We start from the raw sequence: 25,779 nt of genomic DNA on the forward strand, positions 1-25,779 counted from the left end.
CGAAGTTAGGAAAATATACTTTCGTCGTGCGTTTAGAAAAAAAAAAAAAAGAAAAAATGTATAACTCACCAGACCTATTCCAAGCACTTGGCTGATAATACGAAGTTGCCGCCCCTCGCCCTAATAACAGTGATACGAGAAGAAGAAAAGGACACAGGGAAACTCTTGCGTGGAAAATGTTTTAGCTTTCCACGAATTCCTTCCTTGGACAACACGGGCCCAAACCCACCCCGATGATAGCGACCGAAATCACGTGTTTACTCCCTGCGCGCGGCGACCTAAAAGGGGTTTGTCTCGCTTGTAATGGCCGGAAACAGGCGACGGAAGCAGTCGGTAACCACACAGTTGACGGTGATTAGAGCGTGGTGCGTGCATGTCCAGGTGGATTGTGTGGTGTCGGTGGAGTGGCGTCCATCTTGTGTGGTCTGTATGTGGAGTGGCGTCCATCTTGTGTGGTCCACATGTGGAGTGGGGTTCATCTCTGTGGGCCACATGGGGGGTGGTGATCCCCTAATATGGTCCACATGTGGAGCCGGGTTCACCTATGTGGTACACATGTGGAGTGGGGCTCATCTTATGTGATCCACATGTGGAGTGGCGTCTACCTCTGTAGACCACATGTGGAGTGAGGCTCATCGCATGTGATCCACATGTGGAGTGGCGTCTACCTATGTGGTCCACATATGTCCCCCTAACTCACTCTGTAAAGCTTAGCAGTTGTGTGTTAGTTTGTTTGTGTGCTTTGCTTAACGACCAGCGACCTTTGAGAAAGGCATTAGACCTGCAAACCCATGTTGTTTTGTGACCTTATAAAGTCCAATACTTAATGTTCCTATAACTGTAATTGTTAAGCTAAGGAATCGTTAGTATTTTTTCATTTTGTGAGACATTGAAAATATATGGTGAAATATATGAGTGAGTTGGTTATTTTCTCTATCTCACCAGTCGACTTCGTGTCTCCTTATTACTCCTCTTGTAAACCTCCACCACCGATATATATATATATATATATATATATATATATATATATATATATATATATATATATATATATATATATATATATATATATATATACACACACACATATATATATATATATATATATATATATATATATATATATATATATATATATATATATTTTTTTTTTTTTTTTTTTTTGCTTTGTCGCTGTCTCCCGCGTTTGCGAGGTAGCGCAAGGAAACAGACGAAAGAAATGGCCCAACCCACCCCCATACACATGTATATACATACGTCCACACACGCAAATATACATACCTACACAGCTTTCCATGGTTTACCCCAGACGCTTCACATGCCTTGATTCAATCCACTGACAGCACGTCAACCCCGGTATACCACATCGCTCCAATCCACTCTATTCCTTGCCCTCCTTACACCCTCCTGCATGTTCAGGCCCCGATCACACAAAATCTTTTTTCACTCCATCTTTCCACCTCCAATTTGGTCTCCCTCTTCTCCTCGTTCCCTCCACCTCCGACACATATATCCTCTTGGTCAATCTTTCCTCACTCATTCTCTCCATGTGCCCAAACCATTTCAAAACACCCTCTTCTGCTCTCTCAACCACGCTCTTTTTATTTCCACACATCTCTCTTACCCTTACGTTACTTACTCGATCAAACCACCTCACACCACACATTGTCCTCAAACATCTCATTTCCAGCACATCCATCCTCCTGCGCACAACTCTATCCATAGCCCACGCCTAGCAACCATACAACATTGTTGGAACCACTGTTCCTTCAAACATACCCATTATTGCTTTCCGAGATAATGTTCTCGACTTCCACACATTCTTCAAGGCTCCCAGAATTTTCGCCCCCTCCCCCACCCTATGATCCACTTCCGCTTCCATGGTTCCAGGGGTGTGTGATGTCTCCATGGTTGTTTAATTTGTTTATGGATGGGGTTGTTAGGGAGGTGAATGCAAGAGTTTTGGAAAGAGGGGCAAGTATGAAGTCTGTTGGGGATGAGAGAGCTTGGGAAGTGAGTCAGTTGTTGTTCGCTGATTATACAGCGATGGTGGCTGATTCATGTGAGAAGCTGCAGAAGCTGGTGACTGAGTTTGGTAAAGTGTGTGAAAGAAGAAAGTTAAGAGTAAATGTGAATAAGAGCAAGGTTATTAGGTACAGTAGGGTTGAGGGTCAAGTCAATTGGGAGGTGAGTTTGAATGGAGAAAAACTGGAGGAAGTGAAGTGTTTTAGATATCTGGGAGTGGATATATATATATATATATATATATATATATATATATATATAATATATATATATATATATATATATATATATATATATATATATATATATTATATATATTTGCGTGTGTGGACGTGTATGTATATACATGTGTATGGGGGTGGGTTGGGTCATTTCTTTCGTCTGTTTCCTTGCGCTACCTCGCAAACGCGGGAGACAGCGACAAAGCAAAATAAAATATATATATATATATATAACTTATTTCTCTATCATCTTATTTAGTAAGGAGAGTTACTTCCTTCCGTAATCAATGGAGTGAACCATCAACAACTGTTTGCTCGTTGACACGACTGTGAGGCCTCACACTCCACACGACCTCCTCCCGGGCTCAAGGGCGCTGTGCTGGAGGGCCCAGTCGTCGCTGTCACTCCTGCAGCGCGTTGACGACCTACCTACAACCCCGTGCAATCCCGCGCCGTTAAGAGAGAGGTCACTCACGCCATCTCCGGGGTGCTAACTACCATCGACCTCCAATCATGTCAGTCGGTGGTTATCTGGTTCCCCGAACGACGGGCAACCATTCTTTCCTCCTCACCGCCTTCTGTGTATGAGGCAGTTTCCACTCGGACACGGCTCTGGAAGACGAGGAATCCTTGCTTTCCTGCTCGTCTGGGATCAGTGTAGGACACGACGGAGATCCTAGTGATAATTTCAAGGGCTTCAGAGAAGAAAGATAGAGGTAAGTGTTGCACTACGTTAGTAATTAGAGATTCAGTGTTCGAACCCCCGGGTGTTGGATATTTTGTTTATTAGAACGTAATAATCTTGTCGCTGGTTACTTCGTCTGGTTTTTACCGTTTGACGTTACTGGCTTGAAGGTTTTTGATGACATTTGACTCTAGATTTGGTAACACTCGTGCACAAAGAGGTATGGTTGGTTAGATTTGTTTACCATGAGCTAGTACGAGCTAGCTTAGGGTCGGATTCGCTTGGGTTTGAATAGTGGGCGGGGCGATCGGCCTACTGCCAAACTAGCTGTTCTTCCTCCCTTCGCTCCTCTTCGATAGATGGGTTCTTGGATTTGGCTGGTGTGTGTGTGTAAAAGCATCGGAGTAGAGACATGTTACATATGTGCGAGGTTATGAGACGGGGCAATGCGAGTGTAAAACTCTCTCTCTCTCCCCGTAACACACATGCGATAACTAGTGTTTACCTCCCTCGCCGTACGCTACGAATAGGTAATTATAGAAAAGTAATTATACACACACACACACGTACATACACAAATCTCCACGTACAAAGAAACCCACATAGACATGCACAAGCGCTTACACATATTTTCGCTGAAAAATATTTTCTTCCTACGTGTCTCATTCAAGGAGTGTTTAGGTTGCAAGTTGTAGCGAGTCTTAAGACAATGATAATGGTCAAGACATTCATCCAGACCCGACATTTCTTCTCTCATGAAGCTGGACATACGTTACGGAAAGACAATAGGTTAATGCGCGCGCGCGCACACACACACACACACACACACACACGGACCATTTATCGTTTTTCATCGTTTTCGATATAATGATTTTATCATTGTAATTATATTTCTATTACACACACGTAAAGCGTTTATGATTATCGTTATTATTACACATACGTTGAGACTGTGTATGCAACTGTGAAGTGTTAGATAGGTAGATTTGTTTTGTAAACGTGCTACCAGCTCGCCTTTTCCCGTGAAAGCGAAGTAGCGCTAGTTATGGATTCGATGTGTAATTACGGTAATCACTAATTGTATAACTTTGTCATTATGTTCTCGTGATCAGTATGTACGGTTTCAGTGATTTATGGTTTGTACTTATGAGAGAAGAGATACAAGTCTTGTATACAGTCGTGTTATGGAGACGAATGTACGAGTTACAATGATTATAAACTGAAGTTATGATGGAACACATAAGAATGTGTCCAGTTGTAGTAAACAAAATGACTGGTAATGATTATAGTTGTATAACTTCTCTAAGAACATTTTATAACAGGATTATATATCCAGCTGTGCTGTGTGGGGGGGAGGTGGACGAGCACTATGAAGGGAAGAGAGTATGGATGTTGAACTCCTCGGTTCACCTCCCCTCCCCCAAAAGACCGCGACTGCCATGCCCTCTGACGGGAAAATCGCCCCAAATTACATCATTAAAGTCTCATGAAAGTTTCTCCGCCTTCAGACGTTGAGCGGCGGCAAGTAGTTATGAACTGGTGCGTGGCTAAGGCTGGAGTGTTGGGCTGGTCCAGACGGTATTAAAGACGACGACAATTTTGAACATTACCAGCGCTTTAATTTCGTGAGCTTTCTGAGTTTGATCAGAGCAGGATCTCGAAAGTATATATATATATATATATTGTAGACAACGTGTGAGACTTATACTTTTAGGGTATTATGTCCAATAGCCATTGCCCTGGGGCCACAATCTGTGGTTAGTTCTTTTAAAAACCGTATTGTGTATGGTTTTCTCCCCCTAGATAAGCAGGCTATCTTGAAGCCGAACATTGGCCATATTTGTCGTAATTCTAGCACCAGCGATATTTAAAAGGTTAGAAGACCCTTGAACGCCGAACGCTGACGATGATGAGAGAGAACGTAAACTGCCCCCACGCGATCTTTTAAACTGAGGGAGGGAGGGAGCGAGTGTGTGGGACTAGAGGAGTATTGGAACATAAGAGAGGTTGACGAGTGGATGTGGAGACACGCACGCTACACCGCTGACATTGTGGTACATTTGGTGGGTGTATGGTGTGCCGCTAGTTGTACCGCTGATATTGTGGTACGACGGTACGTCTAGTGAGTAGAATGACCCCCAAGCTGTACCGCTGTTACCGTGGTACAAATGATCTTGATGGATTTAATAACTCCGATGTCTTGAGAGTTTGTATTGGTGTGTGTGTCCTCCTTGCATACAATACTCACTCTAGCCTAAGAGACTGACGCCCGCATCTTTGGGTTGCAGATGACGCTCTCCGGAAGTCTTGGCGTTTGTGTGTCTCGCAGCCTCGCTTGTTGTGCCTGTAAACCTCGACCGTACGCAACATTGCTAACCTCTGCGTATACTGATGACCGCAGCGTACATTGTCAACCTCTGCGTATATTGTTAACCTTAACGTTTCGTTGTGGAAAGACCAAAGAGTAATGACTTCATCTATACTATATGAACCATGAATGATACAGGAAAGAATATAGATTTTAAACTACAGATTTCCCTAGTAAATCGCAATGCTTAGTTCCCTTTCGTAACTTCTTGACTGGCCGCTTCATATAGTGTAGCACGATAACTTGGAGACAGGTATTTCAACTCGGTGTAAACGACACATAAGAAGTTTATGAAAGATCAAAATAATGGAAAAAGAGGACAGGAAGTTGTTGAATAGCAGGCAATACATAGACGCGAGTAATAGAAAATATATATATATTGACAGACGAACGGATAGACACAAACATTACCAAGATACACTTGAAGTCAGATTAACAGTAATTTTTACAATTGATAATATTTTAACACTTTAATTCTCTGGTTCTTTTTGCTGTTTGAATAATTTTTTCTCTGGTGACCGAACAAGAGGTGCAAAGTTTAAATGTAAAGTTAAACCCGAGTTAAGTTAATCAAAATACAATATTATAAGGTTCACAGACATGACCGTTATGGGAATCTACGTGTTGCCACAGACAAACGCTAATTAAATCGAGTATTAATTAGTGTTAATCAAAGAAAGAGCAATTAAGGAAGCGTCAGCTGTATTTAAGCAATATCAATATCGACCACTGTGAAAACTTTTAACAAATTGATTTGCATAAATTGAAATCTTAATTGTTACATTGTCTTGTCGGATTAGAATTTCGGGTAATTAACCGTTTGATTGATATGTTAATAACCTCTTGGATAATTGTCATAGAATAAGCCATTTGATATGTAATTAAGGTTTTAAAAGCCATATTACATTTACTGATTAACAACATTGATGGAATTGAATGAGGTCAAAGGTCATAGAACTTGACTGCAGGACAGTGAACCATCCACACAACACACTCAAACGTTCGGAAGGTCACACATGTGAACACACAAACATGAAAAGTATAAACATTCTTTACGTACGCACGCAAATATATAAACACGTACATATACTAATTGCTGTTATGACCTCGCAGTTGTGTAATATGTATATTCGTCCTAATGGCTGCCTATATTCAATAAATTGTCTATTTTATTTATTCATCTAAAACATTTGCGCTCGCACGTGTATTCTCGCGCGTGCAGCGACACCTCGCACACGGACAAACTAACACGCGGCTAAAACGAGCTTAAAACACCATCATGAATGACCTCTATGGAAACCTTCACTCCTTTCGTTGCTGATTTAAACGTCAAGAGAAAAAAAAAAAAAGAAATATAAAAAAAGAAAGACGCACGATCGTGGCTCTCGCTAAAGCGTCAACTAATTTTCCGGCCGACGGAACCCGAGGGGAGGAAAGCCATTGCAGTGCACTCTGGTGCAAAATGACAACGATGAAAAGCTGCATTTTGACGAAGCCCTCTTGGCTAGATGACCCAACCCCCTCTCCCAACCCCCGCCATCCCTCCACCTCCTTCTATCATCCCCTTTTCTCCTCCGTCCATGGCATCCACGACGCACATTGAATCACTTCCCTATCCACCTCCCCCATTCATGGCACCTTATTGGCCCCCCATTGGTATTTTGCCTCCCCCTTAGTCATGACACGCACCACCTCCGTTAAACTAACCTTCTATCCTCTATTCATGGCACCCATTGACCCTCCCCCCCCCTTCCTCCTAGTCATGACACCCAGTGCCCCATGATCCCCACTCCATGACCACCCCACTCCACCAACGAACCCTCCGATCCACACAGACAGACTCTTTCCCTCATCAAAGGCTCCGGCTTCATTGATCAACAGGTGACACGCTTTTGACGGTCATTCTACAGGGGTAAAAGGTGTGGGGGAGGTGGAGGAGGTCGGGATTGAGGGGGAGAAGTGTCTGGAGGGAGGGGAGGGAGAGGCATTGAGGTATGAGGTGGGAGGAGGAGGAGGTCGTGGCGTGCGCAGGTGGAGAGGTGACAAAACGGAATGAAAAAGCCTTTTTTCACGCTCGTGATCGTAGGCTTCGTTGTGGGCGACGGCGTGTGTGTGTGGGGCGTGATAATGTGACGGGTGACGGTGTGTGTGTGTGTGGGGCGTGACGGGGTTATGGGTGATATGTGACGGTGTAACTGTACATGTAGGTGACGGGGGGTGTGTGTGTGGGTGGGTGGTGGTGTGGTTGCCACGGTCTCTGATGTAGTCCTCAGTATTAATGATGATGATGTTGTGGATGTTATCACGTGACGTTGATGTGCACGTCATCACGTAACGTCACTGGTAACATGACCGTCACTCATGACTTGTTTTTCGATCTTCATGGACCGGACACAGTGACTGGACAAGATCTTGGCTTGATGTGGCGTGGACGTAGGAAAAGGAATCTTGGTTATACGCCATTTAAGCTCTATAGGTTGGAGCAAATGAGTGTCTCTTGTGTCGTTAATTGGAAAAAGGAAAAATTGTCGTATAACTTCCTTCCTTCCCTTTTACCTGTGTACTGACGGGGTAATTGATCTTGATGTGCTTTTCTGCAGCACGAGACAGTTTCATAAGTGTCCCTTCCAATTCGCTCTTATCATATATGCCTTATCTGAATATCTGAATGGAACAATCTCTTATAATCTGCTTTCTCCATGTTCACCCCCGAGGTCATAATCGTTGTTTTTCATCTCATTCTCGCCTGTAAGGACTTCGGTAATCTTTGCTTACAAGGAATTCTGTAATCCTTGCTTACAAGGGAATTTTTTTTATATTTCGCACATTTGCTGCCCATTATTTATCCACCTTACCTCCGGCCATACAAAGTCTGATTCCTTTTAATTAAAGTTTTCCAGTTATTTTTCATTCCCTTTCCCTTCATGCACTGAAGCAACCACTGCCTGCGGCCAGCCATTAAATAGAGGAACACTATTCTGTGCTATTAACCTTGCTATTTATTCTCTGCTATTAACTTTGCTATTTACATCATTCAGTTGTTATTTCGCCCTTTTTATGGAAGTTTCATCTTCCCTGTCTACACCCACTCATCCAAACAGGTTCAAAGTTCGTTTATCTTCAATTCCATCATAGTGTTTTCCTCTCTACTAATGGAAGAGGCGAAATATTAATAATTCAAAAATCTGTACGTCATTCTAGTCCTTCCACACTGATCCATGAGTTTCTCTTCTCTGTCGCTACCACAGATGGCCCCCGTCAGGAGCTACTGGTCTGTTGCACTTTGAAATCATTTGTATGTTTCTGTAACTGTGTTAAATAACATCTGTTTCGACTCTGTCCCCACAGCGCCCCATAAGACTGTGGCACAGCCTTTACCACCATATTCCTCAAATGCCTCTACATTAACTTAACTTCTCTTCGTGTCTGTTTCATTTAGTTTCATCTGCATCTTGCCCACCTTCTGTAACTAGATCTCTCCTATATTTTCACTCCCCAATTCCTCACCTTTGATATGCCTTGCTTTCTCATTCCCTCTTTCAGTCGTTCATAGTTGGAATGCTGATGTGGTTATTACGAACGTATAATATGATAAGCCACTACGTTACCGCAGGTCGACCGTACAATATATTGAAGTTCACAAACTACCATATCTTCCAAACAACGCACTGGTCATGCCTCGTATCTGTGTCAACTCTGTATAGTGTCTATATCTACTCTGTATAGCCTAGACTTAGGCATACACATACCCTTTCATTATTGTCCTGTCTAGGGTCCCATAACTACCCATTACTATCCTCTCTCCGTCCTTATATCCCCTAATTTCTCTACTCCTAATTCATCCCTACTCTAGAATGCCTCCTTCTTAACCATCTTAAATCATTTGTTAGTTCAGGATGTGTAGGCAACTAACACGTTTATTCTTAATCTGTCGGAACATCAGTTTACAACTGACATCCAGACTTCACACACACTCTTGCTCTCGAGCATCAGCTCCCGCCACGCTTCGTTCATCAGCAAGTGATCCTCTCCTTCCCTTGCCTGACCACCAACAACACTCCAGGAAGTCTTAGTCTTGGAGGTTTCACTGCAGAGAGAGAGAGAGAGAGAGAGAGAGAGAGAGAGAGACTAGATCCTGTATCATTAACTGCTCTTGAATTCGGCGTTTGTTAAATAGGGAAGTTTCAGTAGATCCTAATCCTCCTTTTTTTATTACCAAGGTATCAAACTCGTTTAAGGTGGCTCGTTGTCTATATATGTAACATAAACAATCGTAGCTGAGGGAGGAAGGTATGACTAGTTTGAGAAATCACTTTAGACTGGCTGGAGAAACAGAATGATTGAATGAGCGATGGCGAGGAGAATGAGAGGGAGTATAAGTGAAGGCTCTGCAAACACTGTGATTTAACATCGGAAATCACAAATTCATTAAACACTTAAGATAATCATTTAACTATGTATACTGAGGGACAAATGATATTCAACTCCTCATTTAGATGTATAACAGATAAGAGAGGTGATTATTGTTTTATTAAGGTTGATAAACAAGGGGGGGGGGGGATTATTAAGGTCCCTTTAGTGTGAGAGACGAGCAGAGAGAGAGAGGGAGGAGGGATAAACCCCACAACATTACCATGGACTGTTTATGTCTTGCCATCCATCATGGCGCTACTCGACCCGACTTGCAGACCACCGTTCACACCTCGCTCGTATAAACAATGTAAAGGTTAGGGACCCGCTATACTCCCCCTGCACGACGCCTCCTGTGGTGAGGAGGAGGTGGTGTGGGTGTGGAAGCCACTATCATTCCACATCCGCCTTCTGCAGACACTAAGTGATGGATTCCTCGTTACTACCTGCGGGTCCAGCTCAAGCTTGTACTGGCCCATTGTATATTTCAAAATCTTTACGCTAAACTGAGTGTCTTTTAGTAAATCTGATAACTAATTTGGCGATCCATAGTTGATTTTCTCCTTTGCATAGGAGATCGGGTCGAAATATCTTGAATGTGATTTAGAAACTGAGGAACCAGTTCTCTTCTTGGCTTACGAAGTTCGTGAGTCGGTTCTTTGTTGTGCACTGGGACTGAAAACTCTAATCTTATAATGAACATTGAAATTTCAGGGTGACCTGATTCCTGCATGTCTGTATGTGGGTTGGATTTCATGGTTAGCGCCTCCAGGTTGGATGGTCAGTCATGCAAAACCCCCGACAATCACGGCTAACATGCAGAGTTGCTTTACTTTTTCCTTTCGTCATGCGTAAGACTTGGAATTAAAAGCATTTAGTCTCTTGCGACAATTCGTATATCCCTCTTACGATTATAAGTAGCTAAAAAAAAAGAAAAATCCTAAACGTCTTTTATCATAAAGGTTTTGATCCTATTTTAAAGGTTTTGATCCTATTCCAAAGGTTTAGATCCTATCTTAAAGGTTTAGATCCTATCGCAAAGAATTTAAATCCTATATTTTTTTTTTTCTCTCGCGAACCTTCCCTAAACACGTACGCTGTCCACTGTCATAACCTTCTCCTTCCCCCGACCTCAATCTTGACACAAGCAGTGTTGAAGTGTTTGCTCCTCGGCTTCCTGACTCTTCACCTTCCCAAGCTTTTCAACTTAACAACCTCTTAGATATTGCAACAAGTGAATTACACAGTTCTTGAAGATAACCTCATGAATACCTCGGTCTGTGAATTTTCAGCTCCCTCGCATCTCGTGGATTCGGCGGGCTTTAAGGACCGCCAGACTAGGTTACAGTGCTTAGCTCTGCTAACTGTGAAGGAGGGGTTTTGTACTTCCAGTGGAATTTCACAGTTCCTCAATTCCTCTCCAGTGTGTTTTAGTGGCATTGCTTCGTGTGTCTAAGATGGTTCTGTAACGCAGCATAACTGAACGTCGAATAACGCAGTATAACTGAACACGAAATTAAGTCTTTCGTGCTTGTTGCAGTCTCTTGTGTGTCTCAACTTCTTTGAATATCTTGCATCTTGTGAGGAACTTGTTTACAAAATTCAGGTTGTGGATTCGGTTGATTATCCACGATCATAAAGCGTTAAATACAAAAGCTGTTTTATATTGGTTATATAGTGTGTTTTTACTTGCATTTTAGCGAAAGGATACTACAGTACGATTTAAATCGATGAATCATATTCAAAGGACAAATTAAAACTTTTAAAAATACGTTAAGTTGAATATAAATCTTGTATCGGATAGCGAAGGAATTTGAAATATAATTTAGATATTTACATTACATTTAAAACATAAATACAAACGTATAAAGTGACATAAAAAGGGTATTAGCAAAAAAAGAAAAGAGTAAAAGTCCCTCTGCTGACATTTTCTCCTTCAGTTGAATGGTGTGAGAAATTGAAGGTAATATACACAGTCATAACAATATTATTATATGGGCCCATTCACACACACGCCCCCTCCCTCTCTCTCTCCTCAAGGGGTTGTGGCTATCGCTGGAGAATAACGTTGAACATCAGAACATAACAAATGAAACTCGACAGCACGTATAAGAGCTTCCCCTCCACCACCTCTTCTTCCCCCCCCCCCCCCCCCCCCCATAAAAAGATACACAATGGAAAGAGACATGTTAAAAAGACGGTGTCATCGTAAAGACCATTGACGACGAAGCGACAAAAGAGAGAGAGAGAGAGACCTCCTCCCTCCTCGAAGACCCCTTCCCCCGTAGCCCAGCCTGACGCGCAGGATTTATAAAGGCCATATTGGTAACACATCTTCGACACCCAGCAGATGATGCTGCCCATAAAACCTCCTCATTTTATAGCCCCTTTTGACTAATGGCAGCGAATTGATTGTGTATCTTTCGGTCTGTAAGTGACATTGCGGGGTAGAAGCGAAATTGGATTCGTACTGTGTATATGCGAGGGAGAGAGAGAGAGAGGGAGAATAGAGAGATTTAAAAAGAGTTGAAAAGTGAAGAACGAAACTGTAGGAAAAAGAAAAATGGACGTCCTGATGGGCTAGGCGGATAGGGTCGACAATGACAAGGGCGCGACGGGTGTTCCTTTCAAGTAGTCTTTATTGAATACTGATGTCCGGACAACCACTCCACCTCCCTGTGGTTGCTGGTGGCCACTTTTCGCCACTATTTATTTACGCGTCTGTCCCCAGAGCAAAGAGATTCTCGCTTCGGTGGAGATGTGGCGCTGCGCACACCCGCCGGGGTCGAAGTGTCTCCCAATAGACGTGAGTGAGGAAGATTATCCCTCCTGTTGTCCATAGTTTTTGTGTCTTTGGAAGCGAGAGGCATCGAACTAGTGACGCGGGATACCAAAAGAGCATCAATCCTCCTTTCCTGGAGAGGGCTATTTTTAGGGGAGGACGTGATGGCACTACTTTTTTATGAGGTATATTAATGTATACAATAGAACGGACTCTTTTACTTGTGTCTCTATATAAAGCTTACGAAGTAAAGCATACTTTCTTATATTTCTTCGTCTATAAAGTACACTACTTATAATATGTCTTTTTTTTTTTCTTTTCATTAAAGAGATTAATATCATTATCTTAACTTTCTCTTGGTAATGTTATAGTTTTATGTTCACTGAACAAAGCTGCCATCGTAACACAAGACGAGTGCGTTTTTTTTTCTTTTTGGAGAACTTTCAGTACAACAGAAGCGAACATAACTCTAAACAGTTGCAACAAAATAAGTACACACACACACACACTGAATTGGACCACCATACGCCCAGACCAACAGACACAAAGTGCTATAAATGCACACGACTACAGAACATGATCACTCAGACGTAGATCACCACCGATATAAACTATTTAGATAAACACCCCCATGAAGAGATCACCACAGCCCTTTATACATAGACAGACCCTAAGGATACACGCCACAGTACACAGAGACCTAGACAGACGCAGACCACTTCTGACGTAGACCGCCATAGACACAGAAGCATTAGAGACGCAGACCACTGAAGACAGAGACCTCCACTTGCACAAGCCATGACACTTGCAAACCACATCGGGAAAAGACCGACAATTAACACAGCATTTCAAAGACCTTCTCAGACACGGACAGCCAGAGAGGCAGAACCCATCAAAAGACATGATCCGCGCATGTCATAAATTCCTCAGGCGTGGTTCCGTCAGAGACTTTTCGCCTTCTGTGGTTGAATTAGTCATCTTACCCTGTACCTACCCAAGCGCACTAATTACACCTAGTGACAGGAACCTCGTAGGGATTAACCTATTTGTTGTTCTGCTGCCTGTGGACACGAAGAGAGGGAAAGTGTCGGCCACCAGCATGAACGTTGTTGCTGTATCTATTAAACAGATGTCTTGAAACTAAATGATAAACCTAAGATATTGAAGATTAAAGTAAATAAAGTGATAAAGGGTCTGAAAACCTAAAATATTGAAGATTAAAGTAAATAAAGTCATAAAGGTCTGAAAACCTTTTGCACTAGAGTATTGCAGTGATATTTTTCAATAAACTTATATATATGCTCTGTAAACTCTGGAGGAAGTTCATTGTAAACTGTGGAGACTCTTTGTACAATCGGTGCACTTTTGACGAACGCCTTGTACACTCGTTAAGGTCAACACGCTAAGTCGTGTGGACGACAACAAAGATGTATTGCACGTTTATAATCATAACTGCTGACGTATTTATGGACAGTTCATTAATAAAAAAGGTTTTTTACCACTACTTGTCCCGGATGTTAGGGCCATTTGCTATGCAAATTACCCGACAGAAGGACACAATACTCGTATTTTCAGCAATAAAAAGATGTAGTATCGGTTTTAGATTAAACTTCTCCCTCACCCGATATCTATTGGAGTTATTGTTTGATGGACGCCGAACGACAAGATCCTTAGCGAGGAAACGACGCTTGTCCAATTTCCTGGGCAGGTGAGGGAGTTGATGAGGCCCTCGAGGCTAATGACGGACAAACTTGTCTGTCTCCCAGCATTCCCGTCCGGCTCACTGACGACCTCTGCTCTTATCTCTCGAGCTCTGTTGTAAAAGCCATGTTATTGTCTTTCCATCCTCGGTAGACTCGTTGCTATATATCTCTCTCAACTTCACACAACCTACGCTTATCTTCCCTGACCTCATTCAACCCACTGTTATCTCTCCAACCTAAACTTGACGAAATTTTCCCAATCCTTGACAACCTACGCTGTCTTCCCAACCTCGCACAACCCACTCCATTTCCTAGAAAAAAAAGAAACTCGCGCCATGTTTCCAGTCCCATGCAGCTCAATATGTCTCTTCAACCCCATAGTATCGAATGTTCTCGCCCCAACATCATACAGTAACCCTCATGATCTTCCCAACATCGCACACTACCCTCCACCATCTCCCCAACACCATGCGCTACTCCTCACCACGTCCACAACATCTTGTACTGGCCCTTCACCATCTCTCCACCACCCATACACTTACATTCGTCGTCTCTGCAACACATTGCCCTTACACCATCTCCCTGGCACCTTGCTCTACACTCCATCGTCTTGCAATCGCCACGTATCGCCCTCCTTATCTGTCCAACGTACTCACTACCCAAACACAACTCCAACCCCCTCACAACACCATGCTACCCCGCCTCGCTCAACCTCCCCATCACCAGCCTCCAAACACCCGATTATAACCGCTCTACAACACCCATCACCCCAGCATCAATATACCGGTCACATTACCCTTCACAACCAATAAGAGAAACGACGATTATTACCACGATAACCGTTGGGTACTAAGCATAGGGTGTTGTAAAAGTTGTTCTCGAGTACTGACGATGTATACATCGCTGAGTCTTTGGTGTCTGCGTTACGACTCTGGGGACTTGAAGGGACGAACCCTTGTACTGTGTCTTGCATGACTGATGCAGAAGCTTCGTGTTCTGGCCTGTAGAAGTATGGACTTCTCTCGTGTATATGCGAGTATGGTTGTTCAGATGATCATGTCATTGTAAGTCCCAAGTGGAAGTGAGGATTGGGCACACACACTAAATGACACACGAAACACGGACGCATGTATACGTTCAAGGACGCAAGCACATTCTCTCGATCGCATTCTTTCACACACGAGCACAGAATGACTGAGGACATGTTTAATGCAGACAGCATACGTGAGTTTGAGGCTAATATGACGGTAAAGACGGGACCCAACTCCCGGCTCCCTACAGTAATTACAGGAAAATGCTAATTCATTTCAATCACACACGTACATACATGCATATGTATACGGGCAAAAGGTCTCGTTACAACCTGAACACTGACACACAGACAAATAGATCCATCCTCACTCCTGGGGGAATCATGATGATCCAGACATTAATTACAAGCTGACGCGAGATAACATCCATTTCCAGGTATTTTCCTCTACGCTCGGAAGCGGCTGTTTTGATTTCCTATCATCTCCTTAAACAGCTTTTCATCATTTGTTGTCGTGTCTTGGTACAACGTAGGCAGGAGGGTTTGTCCTTCAGCTGGTGTTCTTCGAGTTTTGAAATCCACATCCTTCTCTCGGAACGGAATCTGATGATTTCTTCTTTTTTTATATACCACTTTTGTGTGACTCTCATCTCCCCGTCCCTCTTCATTATCTCCAGTTCGTGTTATCCACATCTGAATCTGCGAGTTATCAGCTGTTCCTTCTCGTCACCCACGATATACTCTGGACATTCGAAGTTGTGTTGAGATACTGGTTTCCCAAAACGTGTCGAGGGATTGTAGTCTCTTAACGGACGAACGAATGTTTGAGAAATGCGGCTGAATCATTTCGAGAATACCCGAGGCTCGGAGACATAAAGGGGGAGTCATGACGAAGCGACAATTTTATTGATTATCAAACGATATCAAGTCAATATTGAATGTAAGAACCGAATTTTCCTCAAGGTTTCGACGCATTTCAGAAGTCTTGAGATAAGAACTTGATGTTGGGTAATAGATAAAGTAGTTTTTGAATTTAAATAAAAACTTATAATAAACTTCCTTACAGATTTATTTTTATGTGGTTGTGCAATCGTGAGTGTCTGCCTTTCGTTAGTCGAACAATGTTTCATATATTTGTGTACATCAGGAGACGCTAAGTCGAGCTCGGCAGCCACCGAACTAAGGTTATGGAAATGTCTTTGGGACTGAAAGTGTCAAAGGGTGTCAAAGGAAGTCTCCTTTCCCATCCTCCTTGCCCCCTTCCCTTCCTCCCTGACACACACACACACTCGCGATCGTGTCTTGATAACATCACCCAATTTCCACGTATTCAGGCGAAGACCTGCTTTGTTTTGGGTCCCTGCAAATCATTCTTGTTTGTCTGGACGGAAGGCAAGGTGTTCGAGCAGTTCTGCTGAGGTTCCATCGGGTTCCTCAAACCTTTAAGGGTGGTTGAGTGGGTTTTTCTTCCCATAAGGCGGGGTTGGAGGTGGGTGTATATTGGTTCTTCAGGTCAAGGCTGTGCTGGGATTCACGAGCGACCTTGAAGGTTGTGGTTTGGATTGGGAATGAAGGATTCTGAGTCAAAGACATGAATGGATTTAAGTCTTCGTAATGTGTTTTAAAAGGATTTTGGGAGATGTTTTAAGAGCCGGTAGGGAAAGTGACCCGTTTGCCTTCGAGGGAAAAAGGCCCTAAGATGTTTTTAAGGTTTACCAAAAGGTTTCGAATCCTTAAGTGGTAAATTCAGGGTGTTGAAAGTATACGGTAGCAAACACTAGGGGGGAACTGCATCGCATTAACCATATTTACACATCAGTGGCAGGAACCCCTTTTGTATATAGGATCTCTTGCCTCTCTCTCTCCTCTTTTGTTTACCTATTCTCTATCTCTCGCCAACTTTGCTACTCTCCTTTATACTCTCTCTCCCCTTCAACTCTCGCCACCTCTCGCTGTCTCTCTCGCCCGTTTTGGTCTGCTTCGCTGTCTCTTGACTGTGAATTGCCCTGATTACTGTAAGGAGCAAGTGTGACTGGTTCTGCCCATTATGACTGACTTTATTTTCCATGATTCTGCTCTTGATTTCTTTATTAGTAACTTAATATCCAAGATTGACAACTTAATTTCCACATTGATAACTCTATTTTCATGACGGCTATAGTTTGATTTTATTTCTTTATTAATATAATAATGTTAATGATTAAGTACTTTACTGACAGCTTTATTCTCGCCATTGATAACTGTGACGTCTTTGGTCCCTGGACACAATACCCTTTATTGGTTCCGTGTGGTGATTGCCGGACACAGGTCGTTAGCAGTGACGTGTTTATTGGTGATGGTGCTATTAAGATAGCTTGTTTCATGAGTGCTTACTAGATTATGAATTTGTGTGTGTGTGTGTGTGTGTGTCCCCTTCGCCTTTTCATCATATGGATAGATAGTCATATATAAACATACACAGATATGCGCAGGCATGAGCAGGTACACAACCACACTCGTAGACAACAAAACACACACACACACACACACACACATACATTCTTCTTACCTTCATTAAGATATACAGTTTTTCCTCTTCTATTGTATTGTTGTAGTGAAAGTTAATCAATAACTGAAGAAACATAATTGGGTAAGTTCTCACTGAGGCTAGTTAGGGGTTCAAGACTCTCAAAATAATGAATAAATGCCATGAATACATCAGTGAATAAAGCGAAGGAAAAAAAATCGAATTTAATTCACGTCCTTTGAATACAAGGAAGAAATAGATTGATGGGAACGCAAATGTCTATCCAATAAAGAATCATGACTTCATATATTTTTTTTTTTTTGTAACATTATTATTCGCATTTGTTTTGTTTTTTTGCATTTTTTTTTTTTATTCACCTCTCCTCCTTCGTTCATGTGCAGATGACGTGTGAGGCTGGCCTGGACACGTCCGGCGAGGCTAACAAGCAGTTTAATCATGTCGTTGGCGGGCCTAAACCTCGAGTCACGATTGGGCGCTCTGGCGGGGGCAACGGCGACTGATTACCAGGTGAGCCGTTTTCTGTGTGTCATTTTCAGCCCAAGTCTTTTTTTTTTCTTCTTTTATTCTTCTGATCTGCACAAGTCTCCTTCATGTCATGTGGTGGTGAGTACGACGTACCTCAAGGCAGCTTGGTTGAAAGGGGTCCATTCCTGTTTTTGGATGCGTTAGAAGTTAGTAATAATAATAATAATGTATCTTGGTAACAGTGTATGGTAGTAATAGTAAATGATAGTGATAGGACTAATAGCAACAGTACCCTTGGTAATAGTAATAGCAGGAATTATGCTTGAAATTCGTCATGGAAGCAATTACATGACCCCCCCACTCTCTGTTGCATTGCCTCCTCCTCCACACCCACACACCTCCTCCGTGCAGTGTTGAGTATCTAATCGTGTGGGTTACAGTTACGCTGGTCTTGTGATGTTAGATTCATCTCTTCTACATTTCTCAAGGCCTGGATGATGCCCCTTGTCCCTTTCCCACGTCGGTGCTGTCGTAAATCCTCCTCGATGCTCCTACGCATGAATATCTAGAACCCCTGGACGACCCGAGGGTGGAGAAATATCCCTGAACGAGGGGGAAACCTGACACCCTGAATGATGTTGGCCGGCTACGAGTCTCTCTCCCTGTCTCTCCCTCTCTCTCATCTCCCTACCCCACCCACCTCCCCTCTCCCTCCCTTTAAGTAGCATCATATCAAGAGTAAATATAATGATTATTCCCCAGCCCTTAATACGGTATGCATGACTTTTAATTACCTCAGGAATGAACTCATCATGGTTGGCAAAGAGAATGGATAATAGCTACCCACCCACTCCCACATCTCTCCCCATCTCCTCACACACACACACAGCAACACACACACACACACACACACACACAGCTTGTTGGTCGCAATTTTTCATGCGTTCCTTTGCGTGTTTCTTTTCTTTTTTTTTTCCCCCTCTCTGGTTGTTGATGCATCATGCGCCATCTTCGTCTCTCTCTCTCTCTCTCTCTCTCTCTCTCTCTCTCTCTCTCTCTCTCTCTCTCTCTCTCTCTCTCTCTCTCTCTCCTTCTTGAAGACCATGCACTGCTATTGGTCATGGGACCGACACTCATCCCTCACCCTCCTAAGTCTTTTTTTTTGGGGGGGGGAGGAGAAAGCGGGGGTGAGTGGTGTGGATGCTGTTGCTTTTACATAATATCCCACCAGGATGTCTTCAAAAAAAAAAAAAACAAGAGTCCCTCGTTAACGGGGTTTGGCGAAGCGTCCTCGGGAAAGGCTTCGATCCCAAGTCTTTTGATTCATTATAGATTCTTTGATTGCATCGGGAGGGAGGAGGGGGAGGGGGGGGTAAGCCAGCAGCAGCAGGAAGACTTGGGGGTTTGGGAGGGCGAGGGGAAGAAAAGAAAAAATTCTATACACTACAGTAGAAGTTTATGGAAGAGAGTTGACTTGTTTGCATAGTGTTGCGCGCATTATATTTTTTTTTCCCTCCCCGGTATTCCCGCTTCTGGAAGTCTCTGGCAACCTGGTAATACATGAGTAATTAAACGATAAATTCGGTTATCTCTCTGTTATTACCTCCCTGGCTCGCTACGATAACTAGGGGGGCAAGAAACTGCTAAGTGCATGTGTGCGATATGGATAACTCTGCCCCGCTATGGTTGGCTAAGACAAACCATAGTTACATGGGTCACGTGTCTTGGTGAAGTTCTAGGTATGTGGTACTCTGTTGCTTAACTTGATACCTGAGGAGAAGATGATTTGAATATGCCTCTTTCCCCTGAGATGAAGGTTTCCTAAGGAGTCGAATTTCCCAAATATATATATATATATATATATATATATATATATATATATATATATATATCAAATAGGATCGTGGGTTTTGTGGAAGGTGATTTGAATGCTAATTGTGAGTTTTGAGTCGAAATGGATTTCTATATATATATATATATATATATATATATATATATATATATATATATATATATATATATTATGTATATAGTCATCCTGAACGAAATGTTGAAAATTTTTATTTTTTTTTCCTTCTTTCTAGACACCATATCATCACCGACCTTCATTCCATTTTTTTTTCCAATGGCATTCATGAAAATTGCAGACGATGGAATGTGAGTTCGATATTTTCCTCGCCAATCTCTCTCTCTCTCTCTCTCTCTCTCTCTCTCTCTCTCTCTCTCTCTCTCTCTCTCTCTCTCTCTCTCTCTCCGTATCCTCGGCCCCTCCCTCCCTTGCCCTAGCAAGTCCAGGCAAGATAATCTTGGATCTTGATTAACCCCCCTTTTCGTCAGGTCTAGCCATACATACATCCTTACGCACATCCTTACGCGAGAGAGAGAGAGAGAGAGAGAGAGAGAGAGAGAGAGAGAGAGAGAGAGGGTTGAGGTTTTGGGGGCCTGTGCGTGGAGGCCAGGTCTAGCGGGCGATCGACCGCCCGATATGATATAATAATACTGTAGCGTCCCTGTTTGTTTGTTTGTTTTTGTTTATCGGTCTGAATGTAATGGATTATGATAAAAGCCCAAAGAGACGGGAAGATATGTGTAAATATATTCATATACTTGAACACCGTCCAACAGTATATCTATCCGTCCATCTGTGTAATAGTTCATCAGTCTGTCTATTCCCTTCGACGTTCATTTACGTACGTACCTACTCCGCCTTCGCTGAATATATATATATATATATATATATATATATATATATATATATATATATATATATATATATATATATATATATATATATCCCCAGCCGTATTTATCTGTTACCATTAGATATATTTAACGTCCGTAGTCGCTCACAGTTCGTTTGCGCAGCGTCCGTGAAACGTCCGTGTTCGTACGTTGTCATAAGACAGTCGCGTCTCTATTCGTCCGCTATCGCTAGATATCTTCAGTCGTGTATTGTACATTGGTCATCAAAGCACTCGCATGCATGGGTTATAGAAGGCAGATGACCTACCTGTGTCATTCATAGGCTGGGGAGCATGTACATACATATAGCGTCTTGCTCCTTTCCTTTTCATCTTCAGAAATGGCGCCTGTGGCTAGCATGCCTATTTTCCTATTAATGTATTATGCGTTTTTTTTTTCTTCCCCCTATTTCCAATCTGCTTGGTTGCATGTCCGTTGTCCTTGGATCGTTAAAAGTCGGATGTCAGAACTACAGAAGGTTTGGCTGTTCGTTCCTCTCTTAAACTCAGAGGCGAGAGCATTTTAGACTAGGTCTCTCTCTCTGCATCGAAGTCTACATGGTTTCGAACACTCGCTGCAGATTCTAATTCCTTATTGTCAGCCTTTTGCGTCAAGACTTCTCATTCTCGTTCAGGAATTCCCGTCTTGTCTCCATTTATGTAATCGTATCGAATTTCGCTGCCTATATCCCGATTCGCGTTTCTATAGGGAAATAATATTCATAGATGAACCAAAACGGCATATTTACAGAATGTAATATCTATATCATTTATTCTTTAAGAGTGTTGGAAAATTTGCTCAGTGGTGTATAATGTTAAAAAGCATTGCGGTTGAAATTAACCTCGCAGGAGGAAGAACGATTATCATATTAAAGTGTTAAAAATAAGGCATCGATACTGCTCTGTGGAACATGAGAATATTTCGGGAAAATTGATTTTCATAGCCGGTGGTTAACTCATTATGTTGTCGCATGGATATTTAACACTCCGTGGTCTTGTATAGCATTATCTGTCTCTCTCCCTCTGTATAGCATTATCTATCTCCCCCCTTACGGCATTATCCATCTCTCAGGATATCATCATTAACGAAGCCGTGGAACGAATTTCTTACACGGTATGAAGTTGTAAACATCATGTATATTGTCACTCGAAGAAAAAAGAGTTGGAAATCGAGAGTTTTACAGTTCGTTGTGTGGGCACGATTTGGTAAAGTCTGTGTGGTATATTGGTAAAGTGTGTGTGTGTGATATAAAGTGCGTTCTGTGTCTTTTAAAGCTATGTTGAAGGGAAAATTTAAGGAACGGTATTGGATTTTTATTTTGACACACCTTTGGCAAAGTGGTATTAGCCTTTGGCACGACGTCATAGCCCTTAAGTATGAGGACTTGGCCCTTAATATGACCCCTTAATGGTCTGGTTAAAGTCGATTTCCGACAATACTAAATACGTCAGTTTATCACTTCGATCCTTAAGTATTTACTCGAGAGTTTGAGTAATTGCTTAAAGTCTCCCGTTCTTTCAAAGGAACGATTTAAGGTGAGCCACTATTTTAGGGTATTGTATGAACCCGTAAAAAAAAGTATAAAGTTACTTGTTTGTACTTTTAATGAGGTAGACAGTCGGACTAAAATCATTTTTATATTATTTTCTATAGAGGGAAAAAATCCTCTATTATCAGTGAGAAAATTGTGTGCATAACGAAAGTGTCTTTTAGGTAGAATATATTTATTTGTGTGCTTCTATATATGAACACATGTGTACCTATCATACCAATATATATATATATATATATATATATATATATATATATATATATATATATATATATATATATATATGACTTTTTCCCACCCATGCATACCTGGCTAGCGAAGGTTATCGCTGCTGTGTTGTAAGCGAGGCACAGCATTGAGAATGCTCTCTTATATCTGAGATCCTTGCCCGAGCCAGATGTCTGAGAGCCTCATCAGTAATGCGCTTACATACCTGACAATTTTTCTCCGGCTAATCACATAACCACAAGTGGGCCAGGAGAACAATGGGTCTGAGGCCGCGGGGGTCATGGAGGCTCGGGTCACGGGCTCGAACGTGTATTGGACATGTAAATCCATTACCCCCCCCCGTGTCAAAGGATTGGGGGGGGGAAGGGATTTCTTTGTTTGGCTAACCAGGTTCGTGTGGAGAGTGGTGGATTCCTTCGTTGTTTTCCTTATGTCTTGTTCATTTGTTTATGCAGGGTTGAGGATGCATTTGTTTCCTTGTTTTTGAATTTTTGGAGACCTTTGAAATGCCAAAAAAAAAAAATCTAGTTTGTGTGGTAAAATGGTGACGATCATGTGAAAATCAATAGGAAAAAAGTGTAATATTTTTTTCATACATATTCGCCATTTCCCGCGTTAGCGAGGCCGCGTCAAGAACAGAGGACTGAGCCTTGGAGGGGAAAAAAAAAAAAAAAAAAAAATCTTCACTTGGTTTCCTTCTCGGTTCCTTCTTTTGGAAAAGTAAAAAATTGGAGGTGAGGGTATTTCCAGGCCCCCGCTCCTAACCCCTTTTAGTCATATATATATATATATATATATATATATATATATATATATATATATATATATATATATATATATATATATATGTATATATATATATATATATATATATATATATATATATATATATATATATATATATATATATATATATATATGTATATTGTGTGTGTGTGGCTTTCTTGCTAGCTGTACCAGATTCTCTGAGACATCTCAACGACGACACCATCTTCAGGTTTTATGATGCTCTTCCTCCCTGACCTCTACTGTTCCTGGCTTGACTGATCCTTTGCAATGCTTCTGATAAGCTTCTCTATCTCTCTCTCTCTCTCTCTCTCTCTCTCTCTCTCTCTCTCCTTATCTTTTTCTCTCCTTCATTATCTCTCTCTCGCTCTGCTTTATATCGCCCTTATCATCCGATTCCTGACTCTCGCGCCTCTTACCAGATGTATTTTTTTTCTTTCCCATCCATTGTGTCTTCCGATACCATCCCGCCCCTCCACCACGACACACACACACACACACACACACGAAGACCAGACCAGACCTGCCGTATTAGGTCTTCGATCGCACAGGATAAGGCTTGAAGTTGACGCTGGGGCGTGTGTTCCTGTTGCTGCTGCAGGAGCAGAGGAGGAGAGCTCCTGACGGAGGGCAGAAGAGAAGTGAAGAGGGAGGAGGAGGGGAGAAAATGAGAGGAAGGAAATTAGTGATAATCGAAAGGGGAGGAAGAGGACGAGGAGAGAACGAGAAAAACTTAACAAATTAGATACATGAAGAAAAGGTAGAATAGAAATGATTCGATAAGGTAAAGAAATCAAGAGAGACGTAGGAGAGAGGATCAAAAATGAGATATGAAAGATAAAGAAAAGGGAGGAAAATACAAGACAAGTTTGTAAAGCGGAAAAGGGAAGAACGTAAAGAAAAGGGGGAGAGAAAGAGAGAGAGAAGTTAAGGGGAAAGTGAAGAGTACTAGAACACGACACTATCCTGTGGCACCCTCAGGAGTCCTTCGACACCGCTCCACTTGGACGGAGGGTTCAAGCCGCCACCGCCACCCGACGAAGCCACTTGCCTCCGTATTTACATACCAGGCCGCCACCACGCCACGATTTCTGAGAACTGTACCACGATCTACAGATGCCTCGCCCGTCGAGGCTCCGGTCGGCACAACTGAGATGAAGATTGTTTTCCTTTCCAAAACGTAACTGAGCAAATCTTGCTGTTGAAATGGAGGAAAAATGTCATAATTGTTATACGCTGGCTTAAAACTATAGCGGAGGAAGTTTAATTCTTTGGAGAGAAGATAAACTTTGGAAGAATCTATGGACTTCCTGTAGACAAGGACCGTAAAAGACGTTCATTGAAAAGTTAGCGCAGGATGCAAGTTGGGTGAAATCCTAACCATATAATTATATGGACTTTCTTCCCTTTATTCTCTCCCTGTCGCCAGCTATATCCCCTTTCAATCTGTTTTCCTTCTTCCTCCCTCCCATCAACACGACCTTCACCCTCTTAACACCTTTCTCCCGATACACCTGACCCTTCGTACACCCTTTCTCCCTTCACATTCCGCAAAATAAACCCAACCCCAACACTACCTCAAACATACCCTTCTTAAGTACATCCATTCCCTATTAAAACTTGCCCTAAACCTTACCCCATTTGCGCCCTACCCTAAATGCACCCTACCCAAATGCACTCCAACCCTAATACATTGTACACTCTATACTCCCTACTATCCACCACTCGTCAACTGAAGATGTGGTTATACACGAAAGCCCTCAGGGTTATCGTGTTTCCTTCAACTAGTGGTGTTTCTGCATTTACAAAATCACATATTTGTTGTGAGTTTCTGAATCACACGTTCTTCAAATATGTCCTTCGTAAATACACCTTGACTTACCCTGTTTAAAAAGAACCTCTTGCCGGCCCCTCTCTCCTATTCTTATCCAAATACCATCAGAAGTACAAAGGTAAGAAAGTGTGAAAATGAAAACTACTTGATGTGTGGAAGACTGAAATAATCTCTGGCTATGTCATGTGACTGATTCATACATCGTGAGGATAACATGTATAACATGTGTGTTATGGGGAATACATTGTGTCACTAGTATACATATGTAATGGAGACACATTATGTATCGTGAGTGTACAGAATGTCGTTGGGATGCGATGTGTCATGATATATATTTACATTTACAGTTAATGATTTTTAACGGCTGAGGTCAACAACTGCAAGAAACGGAATGTAAATTATGAGGTTTATAAGGGGGGGG

General features: G+C 42.2%; 1 long non-coding RNA gene across 1 annotated transcript in view; it reads left to right on the forward strand.

The window, feature by feature from the left end:
- The first annotated feature begins 2,837 nt into the window (after positions 1-2,837).
- LOC139745849 (uncharacterized) overlaps positions 2,838-25,779 on the forward strand; it is a 174,025-nt gene continuing 151,083 nt past the window's right edge. Inside the window, exons 1-2 of the long non-coding RNA XR_011711992.1 lie at positions 2,838-2,962; positions 18,132-18,258. This is a non-coding gene — a long non-coding RNA (uncharacterized lncRNA). The remainder of the gene's footprint in view (positions 2,963-18,131; positions 18,259-25,779) is intronic.

This window comes from Panulirus ornatus, chromosome 63, assembly GCF_036320965.1.
Source record: "Panulirus ornatus isolate Po-2019 chromosome 63, ASM3632096v1, whole genome shotgun sequence".
Classification (NCBI taxonomy): domain Eukaryota; kingdom Metazoa; phylum Arthropoda; class Malacostraca; order Decapoda; family Palinuridae; genus Panulirus; species Panulirus ornatus.